Consider the following 16,772-nt stretch of genomic DNA (forward strand, 5'->3'; position numbering starts at 1 on the left):
GTGCTGCTGTTTACAAACACCCTGCATTATTTAACCTCTCATCTTGGGAGCCAGAAACTATTTACTTGTAGAAAATATCCAGTATCTAAGGTATAAAGATTTGGGATCACACATGCTAATTATAGTTGTCTACCTTTATTATTCCTTTTTTTGTGCCAACAATTGAAGAGGATTAAATTTGAGAAAATTACATTTGATACCTTTTTTTCACATTGCTATGTAGCCATTAGGGATTTTAGCAGCAGCAGTTGTTCTAATTCACAAGATGCCTCACTTGTAAGGGTAGTTTGAAAGCCACTAACTGGGCGGTGAGCCTCCTTAGCCTTGGCTTCGGAGGGAGAGTGAGATTTGGTTTTGATTTGTTAATTTGTGGCGCATAAGATGTTGATAACCCTCCTTTCTGGCGTTCGGTTTGTAAATAACCAGGAGGATTGTGATTAGACTAAGGAAATTAACAAGAGGAGGTCCAATTCTAAGGATTATGAAGAATGAGCTTGCCTAGAGACTGATATTAAGGGGATTTTACGGGCCGGGCGCGGTGGCTCAAGCCTGTAATCCCAGCACTTTGGGAGGCCGAGACGGGCGGATCACGAGGTCAGGAGATCGAGACCATCCTGGCTAACACAGTGAAACCCCGTCTCTACTAAAAAATACAAAAAAACTAGCCGGGCGAGGTGGCGGGCGCCTGTAGTCCCAGCTACTCCCCGAGGCTGAGGCAGGAGAATGGCGTAAACCCGGAAGGCGGAGCTTGCAGTGAGCTGAGATCCGGCCACTGCACTCCAGCCTGGGCGACAGAGCGAGACTCCGTCTCCAAAAAAAAAAAAAAACAAGGGGATTTTACGCTGAATATGGAAGGAAAAAATGGAGACTGCCTAGGTAAAACTATAAAATTATGAAGCGCAAATAGTATGACATATAACAGGGCTTGGCAAATCTTTGCTGTAGAGCCAGAGAGGACATCTTTTTGGCTTTGTGGTCCATACTGAACTTTCTTCTTGGAGTATGAAAACATCATTAGACAATACTAAATGAAGGCTGGGCGCGGTGGCTCACGCCTGTAATCCTAGCACTTTGGGAGGCCGAGGCGGGTGGATCACCTGAGGTCAGGAGTTTGAGACCAGCCTGGCCAACATAGCGAAACGCTGTCTCTACTAAAAATACAAAAATTATCCGGGCGTGTGGCGCGCACCTGTAATCCCAGCTGCTTGGGAGGCTGAGGCGTGAGAATCGCTTGAACGCAGGAGGCAGAGGTTGCAGTGAGCCGAGATCTTGCCACCGCCCTCCAGCCTTGGCAACAGCCATACTCTGTTTCCAAAAACAAAAGCCAAATGAGCATGGCTGTGTTCCAATAAAACTTTATTATGGATGCTAAAATTTGAATTTAATAACGTTTTCAAATGTCATGAAATACTCCCCTTGCATTCTGGCCCTCCCTCCCCAATCATTTAAAAATGTAAAAACCGTTCTTAGGTTTTGACTCATACCAACACAGGTAGTAGACCGTAGTTTGCCGACTCCCAACAGGATAATAATGAAATATCCAGTATTTTTCAAGTGATAGTAATTGGGAAAGTGAAAACAAACTATAATCTCTTAATTTCATCTGTCTATTTACTACAGTAATAAAGGGGATCTGAGTTCTTACCACAAATTTGTTATGGCCTTTCAAAGTTGCCAAGATTTATGAATGTGCTTACATTCTCTAAACAAGAAAGGCTATATTCCTTGTTTAAAAAGGATTACAGTTCAAGAAAAGTGGAATAACACTGAGTTTTGATGTTGATTTATACCAAAGGATTTTCAACATAGGAATATGCAAAAATGAACTGTAATAATGGGATGTAATTAAACAAATTTTAAATATACATTTTTAATATTGTTTTTATATCAAGAAGGGAAAACAGAAGCAATCTTGAAATGACTGAGTCATATAGAGCAAATGGGCATATAAGCAGTGTAGGTAGGAAACTGGTTGAGGTCAGATATGATGAGATGGGAGGGATGAAGGTGGGGTTTAATTGTCCAAGACTTGTGAGATTCTTACTCATGAAAAGACAATATATCTAATCGTCCTCCATTTTTTTTTTCATTTTTTTATTATGAAAAATTTCAAACATAGAGACAGTCTTCAGCTTGCTTTTTATACTTTATAGTGGCTATCTTTTTTTTTTTTTTTTTTTTTTTTTTTTGAGACGGAGTCTCGCTCTGTCACCCAGGCTGGAGTGCTGTGGCCGGATCTCGGCTCACTGCAAGCTCCGCCTCCCGGGTTCACGCCATTCTCCTGCCTCAGCCTCCTGAGTAGCTGGGACTACAGGCGCCCGCCACCTCACCCGGCTAGTTTTTTTGTATTTTTTAGTAGAGACGGGGTTTCACCGTGTTAGCCAGGATGGTCTCGATCTCCTGACCTCGTGATCCGCCCGTCTCGGCCTCCCAAAGTGCTGGGATTACAGGCTTGAGCCACCGCGCCCGGCCTATAGTGGCTATCTTTCATTGTTCCAGTTTGGTGACATAGAGCTACCTCACTCTTTTTCAAGTCTGCATTATTCATTTTGTAGACGTGATTTATTCAACAATTTTGAGTAGACATTTAAGGTTCTTTCCACATCTTATTAAATAAAGGCTGTGGAGAACATCCTTGCAAATATATCTTTAGATCGTCGTGCCATTATATTAGTAGGATAAATTCCTGGAAGTTTGACTGCTGGGTTGGAAGGCATGGAAATTTAAAATTCTATTAGATTCTTCCAATTATCTTTCCGTAAGTGCCTGGCAAGGTGTCAGAGCCCTGGCACTGGGAAGTGGTCAACTCACAGGTTGGTAAAATGAATTTACCATACATACAAACAGTATAGGTTTGAAAAAAGGAAAGTTTATTAGAGAGGAAGAACTGAAACTGCCTTTGCAAAATGATGACTGAGACAGTGAAAGAGCTCTAACTTAACCAACTCCATCTTGCTTCTAACCTCCAAGGTGTTTTTGTTCATTCCTGGGCGTAGGCTGAACTAACTTTGGGAGAAACTTAGTTTATAGTTTAAACAAAGAGAATAACAGTCCTTTCCCAAAGCAGACTTCCTTCTTACCTGAGGACTAGACTAACATTAGCCACAAGATTAGAATTTTTGGTTTAGGAATCATGCATCTGGAGGCTACAAGATTCTGACCCTCCCTAAATTGCTCCTGTGATCAGTGCTTGAGGTATTTTGCAGACCCTGTACTTGATGGGTCAGCTGGCACTACCCAGATCAATAAACTGGCTCATCTTTTTTTTTTTTTTTCTTTTTGAGACGGAGTCTTGCTCTTGTCGCCCAGGCTGGAGTGTAAATGGCACGATCTCAGCTCACTGCAACCTCTGCCTCCCAGGTTCAATTGATTCTCCTGTCTCAGCCAAAATTTTGAGTAGCTGGGATTACAGGCACCTGCCACCACGCCTGGCTAATTTTATTTTTTTATTTTTATTTTTGTATTTTTAGTAGAGACAGGGTTTCACAATGTTGGCCAGGCTGGTCTCCAATTCCCGACTTCCGGTGATCCACTCAGCTTGGCTGCCCAAAGTGGCTCATCTGATCTTGTGGCCCCCACCCAGGAACTGACTCCGTGCAGGAAGATGGTTTTGACTCTCTGTGATTTCATCCCTGACCAATCAGCACTCCTGGCTCACTGACTTCCCCCCATCCACCAAGTTATCTTTTAAAACTCTGCTCCCCCATGCTCAGGGAGTCTGATCTCCCACACTGCTGGTTCTGCGTGAATTACTCTTTCTCTATCACAATTCCCCTGTCTCAAAGAATTGACTCTGTCTAGGCAGGGGCAAGGTGAACCCCTTAGGCGGTAACAGAACACTGCAGAAGAGTGTAGCGCGTCTCAGCAAGAGGATTGAGTATGCTGCCGTGGATTTTTCTTTTTTTCTTTTTTTTTTTTTGAGACGGAGTCTCGCTCTGTCACCCAGGCAGGAGGCAGTGGCACGATCTCGGCTCACTGCAGGCTCCGCCTCCCGGGTTCACGCCATTCTCCTGCCTTAGCCTCCCGAGTAGCTGGGACTACAGGTGCCCGCCACCACACTCGGCTAATTTTTTTTTGCATTTTTAGTAGAGACAGGGTTTCACCGTGTTCCCCAAGATGGTCTCGATCTCCTGACCTCGTGATCCGCCTGCCTCCACCTCCCAAAGTGCTGGGATTACAGGCATGAGCCACCGCGCCTGGCGCTGGATTTTTCTTTAGAGGTATTTATGAACCTTAAGGCAGGAGCTTAGGATAGTAAAATGAGTTTTGGCATGGCATTTCAGAGATGTATGGAAATTTTAGTTACTTGTAAAAGTTGAAAGAGGTCTGGAACCAGACTTTAGATACTAGGAAAGTTTAATTACTTCTGAATTCCCAGAGAAGGAGTTTCACCTCGGTCTGGCCCATTTGGTGGTCACTAGGTAGTCTTTGTTCCCCTCGAAATTCCTCAGATAAGGAGCTTTTGTCTGTGGGGCCTATTCAGTGGTCAACAGGTGATTTTCCTTGCCTCAGTAAGGTTGCACCTATTTTGATCCACACCAGCATATCATGAAATACAGTAGTCCTCCCCTTATCCTCGGTTTCATTTCTTAAGGTTTCATTACTCTTGGCAACCACAATCTGAACATTTTAAGTGGAAAATATCAGAAATAATTCCTGAGTTTTAAATGGGCACCTAAACAATTCCTGTTTTAAATTGCACACTGCACCATTCTGATGAACATGATTAAATCTCATGCCATACCACTCCATCCCTCCCCAGGATTTGCATCATCCCTTTGCCCAGTATCCACACTGTATATACAACCTGTCTATTAGTCACTTAATAGCCTTCTTGGTTATCAGTTTTACTGCCTAAGTATCACAGTGCTTATATTCATGGAACCCTTATTTTACATGATAGTGGCCCCAAAGTGCAAGAGTACTAATGGTGGCAACTTGGATATACAAAAGAGAAGCCATAAAGTGCTTCTTTTAAGTGAAAAAGTAAAAGTTCTTGACTTAATAAGGAAATTTTTTAAATGCTGAGTTTGCTAAGATCCATGGTCAGAACAAATCTTCTATCCCCGAAATTATAAAGGAAAAAGAAATTTTTGCTAGTTTTGCTGTCACACTTCAAAATGAAAAAGTTGCAGCCACAGTGCATGTTAAGCACTTAGTTAAGATAGAAAAGTCATTAAAATTGTAGGTGGAAACATCACCAAAAAAAGTTCCTATTGACAGCAGTCGGGTTCAGTACTATCAGTGGTTTCAGACATCCAGGGATCTTGGAACATATCTCCCAAGAATAAGAGGAAACTACTGTAGTCTGTTTTCCTACAGTGGTGCTCTTGCTGATATTTTCATATTTTTAAAAATTTGCTAATATTTTTATTTATAATCCTTAATAATTCCATAGCAGATCTTGTTTTGCAGGTAATTTTTTTAACCTTTTGTCAGTAGATAGGCATTTACTTCATTTCCTATTGATACTTAGTTGCCTCTTTTTTCTGCTACACAGTATTACAATAATAACTTTCTGAAGACATGTCATGTGCTGGTAGATTTTTGTGAAAAAGGTTTCTGGGTTGAAGGATATGGCATATTTCTAATTTGATGGATGTTGCCATATTGCTTTCTCAGTAGGCTGTTAACCTTTACACTTCCTTACAACAATGTATGATCCTGCCCCCTTCCCACTTGCCCAGCAAAGATACATATTATTTATGTTATTTTTTCCAGCCAGTAAAGAGAAGTCTTAGTTACTTTTAATTATGTTTTCTCTTCCTTTAGTAATTTTGATTATGTTACTGTTTGCCATTCAGATTGGTTTTTCTGTGCATTTTCAATTCTATCCTTTGACCATTTTTCCTGTTGGATTGTTGGTTTTATCAGTCTGCATACATTTGCACACATGCATGTGTGCTTGCCCTATCCGTGTGTCCATGCATGCAAACACACCCACACACACACCCCTACCTGTCCTTATTAAGAAATCCATCCTGACCTCCAGATTCTAATTTGCTTTCTTGGGTTTTCTTACAATATTTTTTATTCCTTACATTTAAATATTTGTTTTTTAAAATATCATATAAAAGGAGAATCTTAATTTTTCTCCAGAGCAGTGCTGTCCAATAGAAATACAATGGAAGCGAGCCAGGTGCAGTGGCTCACATCTGTGATGCCAGCACTTTGGGAGGCCAAGGTAGGTTGATCACTTGAGGTCCGGGGTTTGAGACCAGCCTGGCCAACATGGCAAAACCCCATCTCTACTAAAAATACAAAAAAATTAGCCAGGCCTGGTGGCTTAAGCCTGTAATTCATTCCAGCTACTTGGGAGGCTGAGGCAGGAGAATCACTTGAACCCAGGGGGCAGAGGTTGCAGTAAGCCCAGATAGCGTGACTGTACTCCAACCTGGGTGACAGCGAGACTGTCTCAGAAAAGGAAATATAATGCAAGCTGCTTATGTGATTTTAGGTTTTCTAATTATAGCTGCGTTAAAAAAGGTAAAGAAAAACAGGTAAAATTAACTTTAATAATATATTTTATTTTACCAACCTAACCCATTATATTTAAAATATTATCATTTTAACATTTGTAATTTTAAACAATTACAAATAAGATATTTTATGTTCTTTTGTATACTAAGTCTTTGAAACCTAGTGTATATTTTATACTTACATCACTATATCTATGGTTAAGTGCTATTTGTGGGGCTCAGAACTCATACTCAAAAATATGGTGCTGTGGCATAGTGAACTGAAGAAACCCAAAGTTCTCTGGGACCTCCCCATCCCCTACCTCCTCTCTCAAATAAGTTGAAGTTTCTTTATCTGCCTGAGATCTACACCCACCAAGGGGAACTGTTGTTTTTTCTTGCCCTCCTTTGTAAGACTCAGAACTACCCACACCTGAACAGACCCTTTCACTGTCAAAGAGAACTATTTACATGTTAATCTCTGTTCCCAGATCCATTCATTCTCCCTAGTGTCGGCTCACAGCAGCTCCTCCAAGCAGCGCAGAGTCCCCATTGCTTCACATTCTCTCAGTTCTTGGTGTTTTCGGACTTGAATTTTGGCCATTTTTACTGAGTATTTTCCATGATTACAAATAAGATAGTATATATTGTCCTATGTTTATAGGCCATTTGGTATTCTCTATTTGGTATTCTGAAACATCTATTTTGCTCACATTTTTCCATTGAGTCATCAACCTTTTTCTTATGAAGGAGTTTTTTGTTTATTTTTTAGAAAAAAAATAACATTCATTTCTGACAGTTCCGGAGGCTGGGAAGTCCAAGGTCAAGGGGATGCATCTAGTCAGAGCCTCTTTACCCATGGGAACTCTGCAGAATCCTGAGGTGGTATGGGGCATCACATGGCAAAGGAGCAGAGCATGCTGGCTGAAGTCTCTTTTCCTCTTATAAAGCCACTGGTCTAACTCCCATGATAACCCATTAATCCGTGAACATCTCTTAAAGACCCCACCTGTCAATACTGCCACATTGAAGGTTAAGTTTCAACATGAGTTTTGGAAGGGACAGACATTCAAACCATTGCATTCTGCCTGTGGTCCCCCAAACCCATGTTTTTCTTACATACAATTACATTTATTTAATCCCCATGTCCACAAGGTCCTAACTTGTTTCAGCATCACCTCAGAAGTCCAAAGTTCCATCTGTGAAATCAAAACAAGTTATCTACTTCTAAGGTACAATGGCAGGATGGGCATAGGATACACATTCCCATTTGAAAAGGGAAAAGTAAGCCAAAAGAAAGGGTTAACAAGCCCCAAGCAAGTCCAAAGCCTAAGAGGGCAGACATTAAATCTTAAAACTGGGGAATAATCACCCTTGACTCTGTATCCAGCATCCCCTGTACCTGGAGGCGTTCCTTTTTTTTTTCCTTTTGTAGAGACAGAGTCTTACTATGTTGCCCAGGCTGGTGTCAAACTCCTGGCCTCAAGCACTCTTCCTACCTTGGCGTCCCAGAGCCCTGGGATTACAGGCATGAGCCACTACGTCTGGACTGGAGGGATTCTTTATACAGTCTGTAATACGGATTTGTGTCCCTTCCCAAATCTCCTGTCGAATTAAAATCCCCAATGTTGGAAGTGGGGCCTGGTGGGAGGTGATTGAATCTTGGGGGTGGATTTTCCCCTTGGTGCTGTTCTTGTGATAGTGAGTTCTTGTGAGATCTGGTTGCTTAAATGTATAGCACCTCCCCGCTCTCTCTCTCTTTGTCCTACTTCTGTCATTTAAGATGTGCCTGCTTTCTGTTCACCTTTGGCCATGATTGTAAATTTCCTGAGGCCTCCTCAGAAGCAGAAGCTACTGTGCTTCCTGTATAGGTCGCAGAACCGTGAGCCAATTAAACCTCTTTTCTTTATAAACTGAACTACCCAGTCTCAGGTATTTCTTTATAGCAGTGCGAAAACAGACACATACAGTCTGGATATAAGCTCTTTGTCCTTTGTATGTGAATCTGGATGTAGTAGTACAGTGCATTTAGTTTTGCTTCATAAGCATTTATTATGATTCCTGCATCTTCCTGTATATGCTTTACTTAAGTAAACAGATCTATAAAAATGTTCCTTAGAAGATTTTTTAAATCTTCCTTTCCCCAACGCATAACTACTATAATAAACAGCTTCTTGCCTTACAGACTGCTGCAGGTTTTACTATTTTACAACCTGGCCTTTAGTACTGACGTTAGGCAAACTCAATGTTGTTTAATAGTGTCAAAGAAAATACTGAATGATCTCCTCATAATCACACCGAGATTTTCCAATTCGTATTGATAGTAGGGAACTTCTGGTGATCTGGGCTAAGGAGTAAGAGTATGAAAATAGAATTTAGAATATTTTGCTTAGGAATAGAAGTCCAAATGGATAAGACAAAAAAAGGGACCAGAGACAAGACTATCAGAGAGGAAATGGATACTTAATGTGAATTGAAGGAATGTTTGAACTAGACTAAAAACCAAAACTACAAATGAGAAGTACAGGGAAACCAGGTGTAAGTGTGTGCTGAGCAGTAGCTAGAAGCTTGGTGTGGCTGTGACTGGGGTGCCTGAAAGGGCCTGGGCTTTGCAGAGGTGTGTTGGAAGGTGGCAGGCTAGGAGGTCCTCTCTTCCCTGCCCGCCTTCCGTCCTTCCATGAGGTAATGCATGCATGGGGTTGGGGACTGGCAGACAGGTAAGGACTTTGTCTACTAGGAGAGAAGAGAGTGAATGGGAGGGTGGAAGTGGAACAGGAGGAGAAAATTACTTAGATATGAAAACCCTGAAAAGTAATATAGCTATATCATGATATACACGGTGCTCCATGCTATAATTTTAAAAATAAGAGATTTTTGAAGTCAGACCATCAGAAGTTCAAGTCTAGAAGTTTAGTCCTTTACTAGTTATAACTTAATTCAATTTATTCTTAAGTTATAACTAGTAATTTACTAGTTATGTGACTTCAAACAAATTACCTTTTTAAACTTTTAAACAGTGTATAATACTAGTGTCATAAAAGTGATTTTCTGTAAAGCAATGGTTTAGTTAATGCCATATTTGTAATATGAAAGTTATTTATAAAGAGCTTGATAATACTTTTTATGATTAAAAAAATCACTGTCACTCATATGATTAGTATATTTTATTTAGGCTAACTGCAGCATCCAAGATGCATGGTGATGAAATTACAATTGGATTATGTCTGTATTTCTTCTGGAAAACAGGACTTGAATGCAAAGGCAGCACCAAGCAAATCTAGAGTGAAGAGTCTCAACAAATAGTTTAACAAGATAGTGTCAGGCCAGAGATGATGTGTTTAGTGGAATTTCGAGAATACCCCATTATTTGAAGTTTTCCTATATTGTTGTACTGGAAATGTTTCACTGTATTCAGTCAACTGAGTGGGTACATGGAATTTTGATATTGCACCTGATTTTGTCCCATAGAACAATTTATTCCTCCAACACCTCACTCAAATTCAGGAATTTGCATAGGTAGTCATTCTGATGCATATCTCCAAGCTTGTATCTTCCTCCCACTGGCAATGATTCGTTACAGTCTCTGACTATATCTACATGTGATGTGTAAGATGTCTGACAAAAGTCAGAGAAGCCCGTTGTTGAGTTTTGTCTCCAAATCTAAGGATCAGTGCTTTTGCCACATTGGGCTGCTTCTGTTTGAAAAAGACAAGTGTCGGGGTGGGAGAGATTGCTGGTTATCTTCCAATACGTGCCTTCCTCTTCTTGCTGAATAAAAATTTTTAGCTGGGCACATGGCTGGATGAATACAAGTTACATTTTTCAGAATCTCATGCAACCAGGTATGGCCATGTGACTGGCCAGTGAGGGTGAGCAGAGATGGTGTGTGCAGCTTCTGGTTTGTGTCCCTTGCTTTGTCCCACTGTTTGGAGTGCAGTGCAGGTATGGCAGTAAGCCCTCTCAGACCACGCGGTGGGCCCAGTTCCTTAGGGTAGTCATCTCCAGACTTTGCTGCATGTTAGAATTACCTGGGGAACTTTAAAAATCCCAGTTCCCAGGTCACACCATGTGTACCAATCAAATGAGAATGTCTCAGGGTGGAAGCCAGATATCATTGTTTTAAAAAATCAAGTGATTTCAGTGTGCAGCAGAGTTTGGGAACCACTGCCTTGGGAGTTCCAGAGCAGGAACACTGAGGAAGTCTATGTTGCTGACAGCATTTTAGTCCAGGACTACTTACAACAAGACTATCACATGTCAGAGAAACAGACTTCTACCTTGCCAAGCTAGACACTATTTCAGTGTCTCGTGGAGTGATCATCTCTAAATTCCTAAAAAGTCATAAGATTTAGTTTTCAGTAGGCCCATTGTGATACCATCTTGAGGATACAAGTTCTTCTTTTGATTTTGCTAAGTACTCCTTGGTAAAAATCAGTGGTGGATGGGGCAGCATTGTCAGTGCTTCGCGTTCCTAATTTGGTCTTAGTATCAAAAAGAGCCATCAGTTCCCGGTGCTCATCATTGGTCCCTTGGCCTTCTTTATTTCCCACTCTTTGCTAGTTAAATTTAGGGGCTCAGTGGGTAGGTGATCCCAGTACTTGTGGCCACTTATGCAACACAGATTGATTTATTCTTGATAACTTAGTGTGCTTTCTCCATTTTGGTCAATGATGTGGGTGGTCATCCAGGTAGATATCCTGTCCTATTTACCAGTTGCGAGTTTCTCACTTCCTAATTGGTTTTCCTACCCTCAGTCTTGCCACCCTTTGATCCACTTGTACATTATGGAAAGAAGTAACTCTAAAACAAATAAGACACTGTAACTGCTGGTTAACAGCCTTCATTAACAGCTTTTTGTCTCAAAGTCCAAACACAGGTCTTTCATCATTCAGATTTGAAGAGCCACCACTTTCCTTGCCATGGTGAGGACCAATGTTACTATATTACATTCATTCCTGTTGAATGAGATGCAGCTTTAGATTTTTTTCACTGTACTGTATTCCAAGTTAGAGTTGGCTCAAAAGATGAAAGATGTCATGGTTTGGGTTTACCAAGAAGCAGACTGTGAGATAAGAATGTGAGTATAAGTAGTTTATTTTAAAGGTGATTTTAAGAAATCTCCCAGTTACACTGTGGACATTTGTATCTCAATCCCACTGAAAAACTCAACACTGGAATAGTTCTCAGTTATACCATCCAAGGGGGGAAGAAGCTGGAGCATTTATTTGCCAACTGCCATTTTGCCGTTGGTTGAGTGCTGCTTTCAGGGATATTAAGCTTTCCTTTGGTGCAAATTAAGCATCCCAGTCAGCCAGAAAAAAGTTTACTGAAAGAGCAGTTAGTAGCTTTCACACAGAGGTGAATGCCTGAGGCAGGGCTAGCTCCATGGGCATATACCTGTGGAGTTGGTTTACTGGTCTACTGCTATCCTCTTGAAATTCTTGAACAAGGGACCCCACGTTTTTGTTTTGCACAGGGATTCACAAATTCTGTAGCCAGATCTTGGTCTAAGGGAATATAAATGGTAGCTTCTGTTACAAAACCTATTTAAGCAGTAGCTTCTGTTACAAAACCTATTTGTCATTCCTGTGAATTTCTAAGCAGGGACCATTTTTATGCCTGCTGTCTGGTACTATGCTTGCCACTGAATATACTCAATGAATGTTTGTTTTAAATGATTAAATTTTCTTTCCTACTTTAATTTTTTTCACAGGCACAGTGAAAACCCGAGGACCCTTACCTCAAGTGTCCTTTGCTCCCAGCTACTGATACTGGATTCCACTCATGATTCTCCCTTTCTTAGCGCATTCATGATATGGACGTCAGTGTCTGAGCTGGAGGAGGACAAAGGCAGAGGTCCTGTGAATTCTATGCTCTAGCTCGGATTAAGGGATTTGGAATTGCACTTGTTCCAGAGGTATGTTAGAGGCAGGAAGAAATCACATAGTGGGTATCTTGTAGGCAGGAAGAGTACTTACAAGGACTTGAAGACTATGTTAAAGGTTCTTGTGTTAGTTATCTATTGCCCTGTTTTTCTCCAAAGATTAATGGTTGAAAACAATAAACTTGTCTCACAGTTTGCGTGGTTAGGAATCTGGAAATGGCATAGCTGAGTGGCTCTGGCTCAGAGTCTAATGTGGTTCCAGTCGATATCAGCTGGGAATGCAGTTCTGAAAGTGTGAGCAGGGCTGGAGGATCCTCTTCCAAGGTGGTTCACTCATGTGCCTGGCAGTGTGCTGGGTGTGCCTGAGGCAGAAGGTGTGTTTCCTGTCACATAAATCTCCTTTTAGAGTATCTTCATGGCATGGCTGCTAGCATCCTCCAGAGCAAGTTATTTAAGAGCGAGAGCAGGGAGAAAGCTACAGTGTTTTTAATGACCTAATTCACATCTATCACTTCTGTTTGTTAGAAGCAAGTCATCGAGCACTGACCACACTCAAAGGGAGGGGAATTAGGCTCTGCCTTTTCAAAGGAAGCATATCAAAGAACGCGTAGATGTATATACAAAAACCACAAGGTTTTTAAAGAGTGTCATATTATAGAGCCTTCAGAAGTAAATTCTCATGCCCTTTACCTTACCTGTGAAGTTGCTAATCTGATACTAATTGTTCATTCTCCTGCTGTTCTGCTCAGTGTCCCTTCCTGTGTGTTGATACAATAACTAGGGTTTATAACCATCCTCTGAGAAGATAAAAAAGTTGGGCACATAGAAGGAAAATAGATGTACTGTGGAGTGGTGGTGGTATACATTCATTTCCTAGGGCTGCTTTAACAAGCTACCAAAAACTGGGTGGTTTAAAACAACAGAAATGTATTCTCTCAAAATTCTGGAGGCCAGAAGTCTGAAATCCAAGTGTCAGCCAGGTTGGTTCCTCCTGGAGGGTCTGAGGGAGCATCTCTTTCCTGCCTCTCTCCCAGCTTTTGGCATTTGCCGGCAATCTTTGGCATTCTTTGGCTTGTAGACTCATCACTCCAATCTCTCCCTCCATCTCTGTGGGTGTGTCTCTCTGCATCCAAGTTTCCCTCTTACAGGGAAACTAGTTGTTGAATTAAGGGTTCACCTTTAATTCAGTATGACCTCATCTTAACTTGATTGTATCTTCAAAGACCCTATTTCCAAATAAGATTACATTCTGAGGTTCTGGGTGGACCTGAGTTTGGGGGACACTGTTCAAACCAGTACAGGGTATAGATATTAAAATTCATGGGTGTCTCTAGATACTCTTCACCAGAGAAGAGACTTTCTGTGACACTACAATAGCCAGATGTCCCTGATGCAGGCATGGAGTTGGGCATGAACTAGTCAGATTGTAGGACTGTGGCTGCTACTAGCTCATGTGTACATACCTAATTATAGGAAACTAAGAAAATTAGTATTAAGTACAAGAGGCTGAAAATGGTAATAGCGTGAAGATTATTCCTCAGACCACTTTTCTGTGCCGTTATTGTCAAGTGGTCCTGGGAAATGGACTTTATCAAGTCTGACTCTTACGTTACCACCTTGCTTGAGTGCTCAGTGCCATGAGATCGTCCCAGAGGTGATCCCTTGCATACCCTGGTCTATAGGCAAAGCCTTGTTTTCAAATCACACAAGTAAAAGATGTGCTCCACTAAGTGACATTTCAGTGGAAGAATCAGGATATGGATAGAGGAAGCACTTTTACCTCTTGACTGGTGTTTCATAGACTAGGAAAGTATGGAACTTGATTTCCCTGTTTTTCAAACTGGCTCTATTTCTTTAGGAAGGGACCGAAAGGAGCTGCCCCTAGTATAGTGAGCAAATAGGTTTTCTATAAATATTAAATTAAGCAATTTTTTTCTCATAGGGATAGCTGTTGGCATAATAGTAGCTAATGATTATCTATAGTGACTTGTCTCATTTGACTTCCACAACATCAGTATATGATAGGTTTCATTACCCTGTATCTCTCCCCACCATTGCCATCCATCAAAACTAAATTATTGATGGTTTCCTAAATCTAATGCCCTGTTGCATCGCTTGATGCTTTTACTTTCCTCTTCCTGGATTTCCCTTTGCTTATATTGTGAAACCCTCCTAATCTTGCTCTAAACATCAGGTTGTTAATGTTCTTCTCTATACTACTTTTATATGTTTAACTAGTATTGTTGGATTATTGATATTTTCATATCTGAACTGTGCTACACTGGAGAGCTACTTTAGCATGGAGATTGATTTTGTTTTTCATTCCCTAACAGTGCCTAACACATGGGGTGGGGGTGGGGGCTCAGTTCAAAGAAGGAACCCAGCATGATTGAGTAATTTGCCAAAGGTCACACATCTGGTGTGTGGCCGAGCTAGAAGAATCATCCAGATCTTTAGCCACTCACCAATTATAAATTTAAAAAAACTGTCCAAGGACTAATCCTGGGTCAACAGCTCTTGTGTTACTCTACCTTGGTGAGATATTTTACCTTTGTGAAATTTTCTTTATCATTTGTAAGGCTATTTCTAGATCCATGAACTGCAAGTTCTGTTTTTATGCATTTTTCCCTAAGGAATTTGAAAAAGTCTCAATATTCTATTCTATATATTCTTTTAAAAATCAATGTCTGAAGAGGGAAGTTGGCTGTAATGTAGGTGTAGAGAATGTCCTTCTCTGGCTTAGAGTATTAGGAAGTCGGACTAGGCATTCTGTAGGGCCCAGGGGTCCTCTTGACTGTTGTAGCCTGAGTCTTCATACCTCCCCGAACACTCTCCATTGATGACTGTATGGCCCTTTATTCGTTCTTTCCCTCATCAGCATGTTGAGATGTCACATTTCCTCAGCAGTCTTGCTGGTGTGAGTGTCCTGCTTTGGGCTGGGTCCGGGGGCGCTTTTTTTTTTCCCCCTGCTGTCCAAGGTCCTGAAGACGTGTTTCTGTGTTTCCTGAAAGTTTCTCAGTTTCCCAAATGCAAGTTTGAGATTTTGTTTTTGAAGAAATTAAAGAGATGATAGGTGACCTGATAATGACTTATTGGAAGTCATAGGAGAATGGAAGGAACTACCCAGGTGATGGTGATAGAGTTTGATTTGATTTGATTTGATTTTTAGACAGAGCCTTGTTCTGTTGCCCAGACTGGAATGCAGTGGTGCAGTGGCGAATTCTCAGCTCACTGCAACCTCCGCCACCTCCCACGTTCAAGTGATTCTCATGCCTCAGCCTCCCAAGTAGCTAGGACTATAGGTATGCACCACCATGCCCAGCTAATGTTTTGTATTTGTATTTGTATGGGGTTTTGCCATGTTGCCTGGGTTGGTCTCGAACTCCTGAGTTCAGGCAATCTGTCTGCCTCAGCTTCCCAAAGTGCTAGGATTACAGGCATAAGCCACCACACCTGGCCCAGATTTTCTATTCTTTTGTATTTCTCTCTCTTCTAGTCCCTTTCCTTTGGCTTTTTTTTTTTTTTTTTTCAGACGGAGTCTTACTCTGTCACCAGGCTGTAGTGCAGTGGCATGATCTCGGCTCACTGCATCCTCCACGTCCTAGGTTCAAGTGATTCTCCTGCCTCTGCCTCCCAGTAACTGGGACTACAGGCACACGCCACCATGCCCAGCTAATTTTTGTATTTTTAGTAGAGCTAGGGTTTCACCATGTTGGCCAGGATAGTTTCAATCTCTTGACCACGTGATCTGCCTGCCTCGGCCTCCCAAAGTGCTGGGATTACAAGCGTGAGCTACCTTGCCCTGCCTCCTGTGGCTGTCTTATTGAGTCATTTATCTCTGCTTTGCTTGTTGCTCTGGTCTCAGTCTTGTGATTTACTCCTAGAGGTGCTGGCAAGCCTGAGCTCAGATTTAGGAATAATGGTGTTGGGATAGGAGAAGGATAAGATAGGGACCAGCAGTTGATGAAAAGGAAGGGTGGACATATTCATCATAGGGGTTTCAGGAACTCCATTATCTTACACTCAGCCCCTTTGTTATCTCTGTGATCAACACGGTGTTGTCATCAATCAGCCCCCAGATTCACTTCAGTAAATCTGTAAAGAATAACCATGTCCTCCTCATCCCACGAATTCTCGTGCTTAGAAAGCCACCTGAAAGTGATAGCCCTTAAAGTCCTCAGTCTGCCCCTTTAGAGCACCACAGAAAGATCTGTGAATGGAGATCCTGACCCTTCAGTTATGGAACTAATGGGAAGAGATATTTGGAGATTACATGGAGGGCTAGTAACATCACTTTCTTTTCCCTTTATCCTCATTTTTTTCCCTTAAGAAAAACACACACACACAGCAATTTCCTTGCTATTTGCTGTTGGTATCCAGTATGCCAGTGCTTTGTTAATTAATGAGATATGTTTTCCCTTCCTGTATGC

The 16,772-nt window shown here is 41.5% G+C and overlaps 1 long non-coding RNA gene across 3 annotated transcripts in view; it reads left to right on the forward strand.

Moving 5' to 3' along the window:
- Positions 1 to 16,772, forward strand: part of LOC141410136 (uncharacterized) — a 37,720-nt gene that overhangs the window by 1,680 nt on the left and 19,268 nt on the right. The window contains exon 1 of one of the 3 annotated variants that reach the window (XR_012434049.1): positions 12,172 to 12,375. The exons of the other annotated variants lie outside the window; for them this stretch is intronic. This is a non-coding gene — a long non-coding RNA (uncharacterized lncRNA). Of the gene's footprint in view, positions 1 to 12,171; positions 12,376 to 16,772 lie in introns of those variants that run through there. 3 annotated transcript variants of the gene reach the window in all.

The sequence above is a fragment of the Macaca fascicularis genome, chromosome 4 (assembly GCF_037993035.2).
Source record: "Macaca fascicularis isolate 582-1 chromosome 4, T2T-MFA8v1.1".
In the NCBI taxonomy this organism is placed as follows: domain Eukaryota; kingdom Metazoa; phylum Chordata; class Mammalia; order Primates; family Cercopithecidae; genus Macaca; species Macaca fascicularis.